The sequence below is a fragment of the Pongo pygmaeus genome, chromosome 5 (genome assembly GCF_028885625.2).
Source record: "Pongo pygmaeus isolate AG05252 chromosome 5, NHGRI_mPonPyg2-v2.0_pri, whole genome shotgun sequence".
Classification (NCBI taxonomy): Eukaryota; Metazoa; Chordata; class Mammalia; order Primates; family Hominidae; genus Pongo; species Pongo pygmaeus.
In genome coordinates this window covers 1,057,834-1,066,390 of record NC_072378.2, presented here as the reverse complement: position 1 = coordinate 1,066,390, position 8,557 = coordinate 1,057,834, and the positions used below count along the sequence as shown (strand labels likewise).

General features: G+C 36.9%; 1 long non-coding RNA gene across 1 annotated transcript in view; it reads left to right on the top strand.

The window, feature by feature from the left end:
- Positions 1–5,879: 5,879 nt before the first annotated feature.
- The window catches only part of LOC134739680 (uncharacterized), an 83,046-nt gene continuing 80,368 nt past the window's right edge, over positions 5,880–8,557 (top strand). The window contains exon 1 of the long non-coding RNA XR_010126548.1: positions 5,880–5,944. This is a non-coding gene — a long non-coding RNA (uncharacterized LOC134739680). The remainder of the gene's footprint in view (positions 5,945–8,557) is intronic.

The following is an 8,557-nucleotide window of genomic DNA, read 5'->3' as shown; positions in this document are numbered from 1 at the left end:
GCAGTCGGGCGAGGCCCAGCATCCGTCTTCCAGGGCTTTGTTGGCATCAGCCATATCTGGGCTTGCACCCCTCCCCTGCTGCTTGCTAACTGCTCCTGGGGGAGCCCTGGACTTTCGTGCACATTGGGTCACATCCTGTGGTCATCTGAAGGCGAGTTCTGACGCTTACTGGCCAAGTTGTGCTCCCTGGCTGGGCTGGGGGCCCTTGACCCAGGACGCAGCCTCCTGGGTGGTCCTTGCAGGTTCTTCCCCCTCTGTGGGGCTCTGCAGATGATACACTCCAAGTCCTTACTCCCCATGGAACATAAGCCACTGTCTTCTTCTCCAGTCTTGTCTCTTCTCCCTAAGTGCTTGCCCCTCTACCCTTCCTTTAAGGGAAGGTCCCACTCATCTCCCTTTCCTGGGTCTCTCTCCACTGGAGGGTAGGGGGACAAAGACCAGCCGGACATCCATGACTTGTTTTCTCATCCACTCATTCACCTGCCTATCTTTGCACTCACATCTGGGGAACAGAGCGGAAGACAGGCCCTTTTAGTGGAGAAAAATATGTCTCTGCCCTCTGGTCTTTCCCTCCTCCCCTCTGCCATCTCTTCTCATGAGATCCTGATGGGACAGCCACCATCCTGATGGGATGCCCTGATGGGACAGCCACCATGGCCCTGGCTTTAAGGAAGAAAATAAAAATGAAATAATAAAGCCAATGCTTTCTTACAATGCCACTTTACAATTTGACAATTATCAGAGGATTCTGAGTGCGAGCTCCACCTGCTCCCCACCTTGTACAAACGGAGCAGGAGAAAAACAGAGGGAGGGAGGCTGACTGTGGGGGGAGACCTAACTCTAACTCTAACTCTAACTCTCTCCAGAAGTCTCTCTCTTTCACTTCTGAGGCTTGTGTGCTAATCAACCATCCTTTAACCCAGATTGCCAATAATTTTTGTTCAAATGGCTCTGACCATGCAGAAACGAGAAAACATTCGAGTGGCATTGTCTCTTAGTGCTGCATGAAATAGGGGAGTTGTCCCAACAGTTAGACATGACGTGGGTGAAGGCTTGGAATCCAGGCTAGGAGTCACAGTTAGGAGAAGGTCGACTTGGCCGAAGAGTTTTTTAAAAATATTTGGGTTGGATAGGAGATCATCTGCATTCAAATAATTAGAAGTAAACATGCTGAAATTCCAAACTTTCTAGATCAAATATGTAATCTGTTTGATGAGTTGGGTTTAGAAGACCCCTCCTCCCCCACCAAGGAAATAATAATAAAAATGGAGAAAAGTGTAGGCTTTCAGAAACTCCATGGAATGATACCATTTGGTAGTAAGAGGATGGAACCAGTTCATGGTTGACTATGGTTTCAGATGCAGGTACAGTTGCATATTAACACTGAGTGCTTTGTATGTGGCAAGAATTGTTCTAAGTGTAAGTTACCTCGGTTAAGATAATTTAATTATCTAACCACCCTTATAAGATAGGTTTTATAATTATTCCCATTTTGTAGGTTAGGAAATAAAAGCACAGGAAAGTTAAGTAACTTGACAAAGATCACACACCTAGGTAAGTGGCAGAGCTGTGATTTGGACCCAGGCAATCAGAATCCTTGCTTCTAACCACCAACCGTTGCTCTCTTGAATAGCTAGGCATCCTATTTGACTATTTTCAAACACCGGCAGGAGTCTATAGAGGTGCGATGTGGAAGTGCTGAAGATCATAGATACTATTTTTTTCCTTTTATATGTATTAAATTCCATATACTTCCCTATAATCCCTTAAGCCCTATCCAACAACAGCTTGGTTATTATCTGGAATAAGTCAGTCTTAGTGATCTTTCTCTCTGAGTGTAAACATCAAATCTTGTGCTTCGTCTGGTGTTCTCAAGGGAAACAGTGTTTCAGGAGAGAACTTGCTGAGAAAGAGAAAGCGAGATTCAGGAGCTGTTGTTACCCTTGTGGGAATCCCACTGTCATTGTTAGAGGCCTTGGTATTGCAATTCCTTATTCAGCTCTCCCAGGTATGAAAACACAAGGCAGCCATTAATAGATGCCTGGCCACTGCCTGGAGGCCCCCCGTGAACACCCAGGACCTGTTTCTTGACGCATCTCCTTGCCCCCCACATCCTGAGCTACGTACCCCTCAGAAAGGAGTCTAAGCACACTAAAGCTACATCTTTAGCTCTGATGGTTTCTCCCTAAATCTGTAGGAAGCCTTTGAGGTTGAATGTTTGTTTTGCTCTTTTGAATCCTAAGAATAGTAAGTGGAAGAAGTCAGCAAGATATCTAAAGAATGCTCATTTATTTAAGTTAGCTTAATTACCTCCATTAAACTTAATTGTCATAATTGTTGCTTCACTGTCATTATTGTTTTTCCTTCATAGGAAAGGCATTGTGAGCTTTGTGCAGCTGTTTACATGGTGTTTGATCCTATTTATTTTCTCATTGCTTACTTCCTGCTCTTTAGGGATTGCATAGTTTGCTCAGGACCCTGCCCTGTCTCCCGGCTCTTTGAGGATGGGACAAGTAATTGTACCCATCCTCAGCCTATGATGACATGAGGAAATTAACCCTGCAGATACAGTAAATCATGTAAATACACAAATGTTCCCCAGAAACATTCTCATTACTGCTAGAAGTAGCTAACATTTATTGAGACCGTAAGTCAGGTACTTTACCTATCGCCTCTGAGTTAATCTTCTCAGTGACTCTTAAGTGGTAGAAATTATTATCGTGATTTTGCAGATGAGAAAACGGAGGCACAAAATAAAACAAAGGGCAAGGCCACAGAGTTAGGAAGTGGCAGTGCTGGGATGAAAACCTAGGCGTGTTTTAAGCTTGGAGACATCCGCTTCTGTTCTTTGATTTCAGGAATATGACGTAGGAGAGGAAACTATCTATATCGTTCCTGATAGCTTCACCCTTAGAAGTCCTTCTTTTTCTTTTAAAATTATCATTATTCTAGACAGACTTTTCCCCCCTATTTTTCTATATAATTTTTTCTGCTATCATGCTTTTCTTTTTTAGATTTTTATTTACAACAGAAAAATATTGGTGCAAATAAAACTTTCAAAAATCAGTTATAGTTGGGAATCCCCAATAAGCCAAATTAATTTCATTTAATATGCCCTTTTAACAAGGCCCCTGTTGAAATGCCCATGGATACTTGGGGACGATAACACCTGGTTATGTTTCCTAAGTCACTTATCCAATTATTTCATTTCCACTTAGAATGGCATTGTGAAGGTGTGAGTTTTGATGGAGGTGCAAGGTCCAGGTGTGTTCAGTGTTCCTTAGTAGGTGCCACTGGGTAGAATGAAAGTAGTTGGTACAAATGTGGGGAAAGAAGCTTTTGATCATGTCCCAAAGGATATTCATTATCTTTTTTTCCTGCAGAGACTTCTACTTTCCTTGTTTCATGGATTTGCTCACCATTTCCTCTGTTGCCTGACTGGAATAATTGGGAGTCAACCTTGACTTCCCTCTCCTTGATGGCACCTACTCCCCAATCCAACCTGTGACCAGATTCTATTTACTCCATTGGTATGTCTTAATCAAACCACCTTCTTCTCCTTTCCACATTTCCTGCTTTCCTCCAATCTATTGTCCACAGACTGTCAGAATTAGCTTTCTAGAATACAGATTTACTCAGGCTACTCCTTTCTTAAAATTGTTCAGACTCTGAAGGCCTACTGGATGAAGCCAAAACTTCTTACCATGGCAAAGAAGACCATCTGTGATCCAGCTTCTGTGCCTGGTCTGCATCTTCTCTTATTCTTCCCTTCCTGTATCCCGTGCTCTAGCCATGCCCAAGCACTGACAGATTCCCAAATGAGCCATTCTTTCTTATGCTTCTTTACCTTTCCTTATGTTGTTTCCTCTAATGAGATTCTTTTCTATTCCCCATGCCACTTACTTGCATAGATCTATTTATATTTTAAGGGTAATTAATTATCACTTCTTGAATAAAACCTTTCTTTTTGACTACACATTTCAAACAGCTGAAAAAGGCTACCTCTCCATTTTGTCTTATTTTCTCTTATACATATTCGCTCATCATTATCATCATCATCTCAGCTCTCACCATTGAGCAATTACTCTCCTGTAATTGATTTACCAAGTATTTATTGGGTACCTACTATATGATGAAAGCTCTCATACATGCTGTGTGTACAGTGCTGAGAAAACCAGATATCATTCCTGCCCTACTGGACTCATATAAAAGGGACAAATCCTAAACAAACCAACAACTACAAAATGATGAATTAAAATATAACAGAAAATGAAAGAATGGGGAAATAGAGGGAGAAGAAGCGTAGGAGGAAGTCTACTTTAAGTGTTAGGGGAAACATTTACTGAGGAAGAGACACTTTCTTTATTTCATTGATTTACACACCATGTCCTCTGAGACCTTATTGATGAATGTCTCAAAATTACAAGCTTTTATTTCATTGATTTTCCCTATTGTTTTCTGTTTTCTATTTTATTGATTCCCTCTTTAATCTTTATTATTTCATTTCTTACACTTATTTTGAGTTTCATTTACTTGTTTTTTCTTATGTAGGAAACAGAACTTTGACTTCAGACCTTTCTTCTTTCTAATATAGATATTTTAGTGCTATAAATGTTCCTTTAAATACTGCTTTAGCTGCATCTCACAATTTCTAAAATGTATTTTTATTTTCACTTAGTTCAAAATCTTTTTTCTTTTCTTCTTTGATCCATGGGTTATTTAAAAGTATGTTATTTAATTTATAAATATTTGGAGACTTTCCAGATATCTTTTCAATATTCATTTTTAATTTAATTTCACTATGTTCTGAGAATATACTTCAAGACTTATTTTATGGCTCAGAATATAGTTTATCATGGTAAATGTTCTGCGTCCACTTGAAAAAAGTGTATTCTGCTGAAATTGGGTTGAGTGTTCTATAACTATTAGGTCAAGTTGATTGAGTTATTCAAGTCTTCTATGCCCTTACTTATTTTTTTGTCTACCTGTTTTATTAATTTGTCTACCTGTTTTAATAATTATTAATTATTTTGTCTACCTGTTTTAATAATTATTTTATTAATCAACAATTTATTAATGATTAATTAATAAATAATTTATTAATCAATTATTTATTAATTAATTATTTTATTAATTTTTGAAATCTCTGAATATAATTGTGGGTTTGTCTGTTTCTCCTTGCAATACTATCAGTTTTTACTTCACATATTTTGAAGCTGTCTTATTAGGGGCATTTATGTTTAGGATTATTATGCAGTGCTGGTGATCTTAAGGGGTTAAACTATTTCTTCTACTGCATATACAATCTCCTTCTGATATGATTATATTCAGGACTTCAATTTTAATCAGTATTTTATATTTCCAATTGCTTTATGAGTAAATTGAGTGGGATATTGTATGGGTGTCTCAAATACAAAATAATACAAACAACAAAATATCCCATTCAATTTGCACACAACTAAATTTTCCCTACTTCCTGTGTTCTTCATATTAGTTAATGATGACTAAATTAGCAGTTAACAGAGCCCAAATAAAGTTGGTTCAGTCAGGTAGAGATTTATTTTTAATATGAAAGACATTTGGATAAAGGAAGTCCAGGGCTAGTACAAAGGCTTAGTGGTCTTTGGGAACCCAGGATACCTCTATTTTTTCTATTTCATCACCCCTAAAATATGGATTCCATCCACAATATTATCTATTGATTGAAGATGGTTTTTGGAGCTCTGGCCATTGCATCCAGTTTCCAGTTAGGATGCAGAAGAAAGGTGTAGAAGGGCAGCAAATATGCACACCATTTTCTCTTTAAGGAACTTTCCTAGACGTCCCATCTAGCAACCTCTATTCGTATCTGATTGACACCCTGAGTTGCAGGAGAGGCTGGGAAATGTGTTGCTACCCTGAAAGAAACTGGGTCCTGTAACTAAAAAAAAGAGAAGTCAACATGGTGAGTATAACTAACTGACAATACCATTGTTGCTAGCAATGGATCGTATTCTTAAAAATTGCTGAGTTAATTTTAAGTGTTCCCACCACAAAAATAAGTATGGGAGATAATGTATATATTAATTAGCTTGACATAGTCATTCCACAATCTATACATATATCAAAACATAATCTACATGACAGGTATGTACAATTTTTATTTGTCAATTAAAAATAAATTGAAGGAGTAAGTAAATCAAAAAAGAAAGAAGTGAGTGGATACTGGGTTGGCAGTCCTTGAATCCCAATGATTCCCTCAGCAAAAAAATCCAAGACTTGTCACTAGTTCCTCTCGCTCTCCTTTCACATTTGAGCACATACACACAGTCATGCGCTCATGCATGAAACCAGTATCTCCACTTCGGTCATGGCATCTTGGATCCATTCCTCATCCTCTTTGCTGAACTTTTCAGGAGTTACCAGTGTCCCCCTCTCATTTGTCTTTCTTCAATACTGCTGCTAGAGATACTTCACTAAGCGACAGTTTGCTAAGGTCATATTGCTCTTCTGATTTAAAAGTTTCCATTATTTCCCACTAGTGAAAGAAGAAAATCCAGATACCCTAGATTGTCTACATCACAAGCCCTTTTCTTGCATGTAAACTCTCAGAGTTCTTCTCAAGCCCATGCTCCATTTACAACACTGAGCCCAAGGTCAAGGAAGACACAGAGCTGGGGTTCTAGCTCAGGATTGTGAGCCTCCAAATCCCAAACTCTATGCATAGGCATCTACTCCCTGAAAAGGAGGGGAAGGAGAAAAAAGTGGAGGAGGTAGTCCGCATGATTGTGTGGGTTAAACAACAACTTGGCACCAGAGAGAGACTCTCCGGAGAGGCACTTGGGCCTTAGGTAGGGTGCATATAAGACCCTCAACTGGGTGATTTACTGGCCTTCTTGATTTCCAACTTGAGATAAAAGTAATAGCTTGGAAAGTAATATGAGATAAGGAGGAAAGTGACATCGGGGTCTATTAAAATAGTATTTGTTGTATTTTTTTCTAATTAAAAGTGATACACGTAAATAGTAAGAATTTCAGAAAATAAAGACAAGCACAAAGAAAATATTAAATCACTAGCATTTCTACCAGCTAGATATAAAAGTTCATTTGTTTCGTATACATACATGAGTACATAGGTATGTATGTATATTTATTTATATGGATCCTTTTCTGTATTGTAAAATTCATTTTTAAAATAAAACTGAGATAAAATATAGAAGAGATATTTAGCTTACTTTTTTCATTGAACAAATATGGTAAACATGTTCCCATGCTTCTAAATATTTTTCGCAACTTGATTTTCAACGGCTAGATAAAATTCCGTTGCATGGATGAAATAAACATTCCTTTATTGAGCCTTGCTTCTGGTATTTGCTATTATAATGAATAATCTTGATATACCTTTTTATTTGGTGTATATCTGATTGTTTCCTTAGATAAAGAAGTAGAATTATTAGGTCAAATGATATAAACATTGTTTTATACCAACTGCCCTCCAGGAAGATTATACTAAAGTGTACTTATACCAATAAGGTATGAGAATTTTCCCTATACTCCATATGTTATCATTTAAAAATATTATTGTTTTAAAAATACACCTGTTTTGACAGCTGATGAGCAGATCCCATTTCATTTGTTTGCCATTTGTGTTCTTCTGGTTTGAATTGCCTTTCCAAGTTTTTGTTTCTAATTCCCTTGTGGTATTTAATAATAATAATTTATTATATATAAATATAAATATGTATTCTTTTATTATACTGATGAATAATGATATAATAATACTTTTGATAATAATGGCAGCCAACATTTAGTAAGCCTTTACTGTGCTAGTTTTCATATATTTTCTTTTATAATCCTTGCAATCCTCTGAAATATATTTGATTATTAACCCTATTAATATAATAGAAGTCTGTGAAATTAAATGACCCATCCAAAGTCACATAGCTAGTGATAGGCAGACAGACTTGTTAGAAGCCCCTTATGTAGAATTTTAATCACTTGCCTGTCAAATTGTTTTAACTTCTATCCTCCTGGTTTATTGTTCATCTTTTAATTTAGTTAGTGCTCCTTTCTATAGACAGAATTTCTTTTTTTTTTAAATTTTATTATTATTGTATTTTGAGTTTTAGAGAGAATTTCTAATTTTGTTACAGTTCTACATAGTGTCCTTTCCTTTATTATATCTTCTTTTGTGCATATGCTTAGAAACACTGTCCCTTGACAGGGATTGGATAAGTATTTAGTTATATTGCTTTCAATTCTTTCATTGGTAATTTTCAGTATGCCACTCTGTAATCTATTTGAAATTTATTTTGGTATATGATGTGAGTTAGGAACAGAGCCCTATACCAAAGAATCTATTTTCCTTTCTAATGTTAAAATCAAACTTTTATTATATGTGTAGCTATCATTTGTATAGAAACACATTTGTTTAGAAATTTATACATTTGTATACATTTGTATAGAAATGTGTATAGAAATATGGATCTGATCTTCTACTTTATTCTGTTCAATTGATTTATTATTTATTCTTACTCCAGGATCATGCCATCCTGACCTCTGCACCTTTCTAACATGT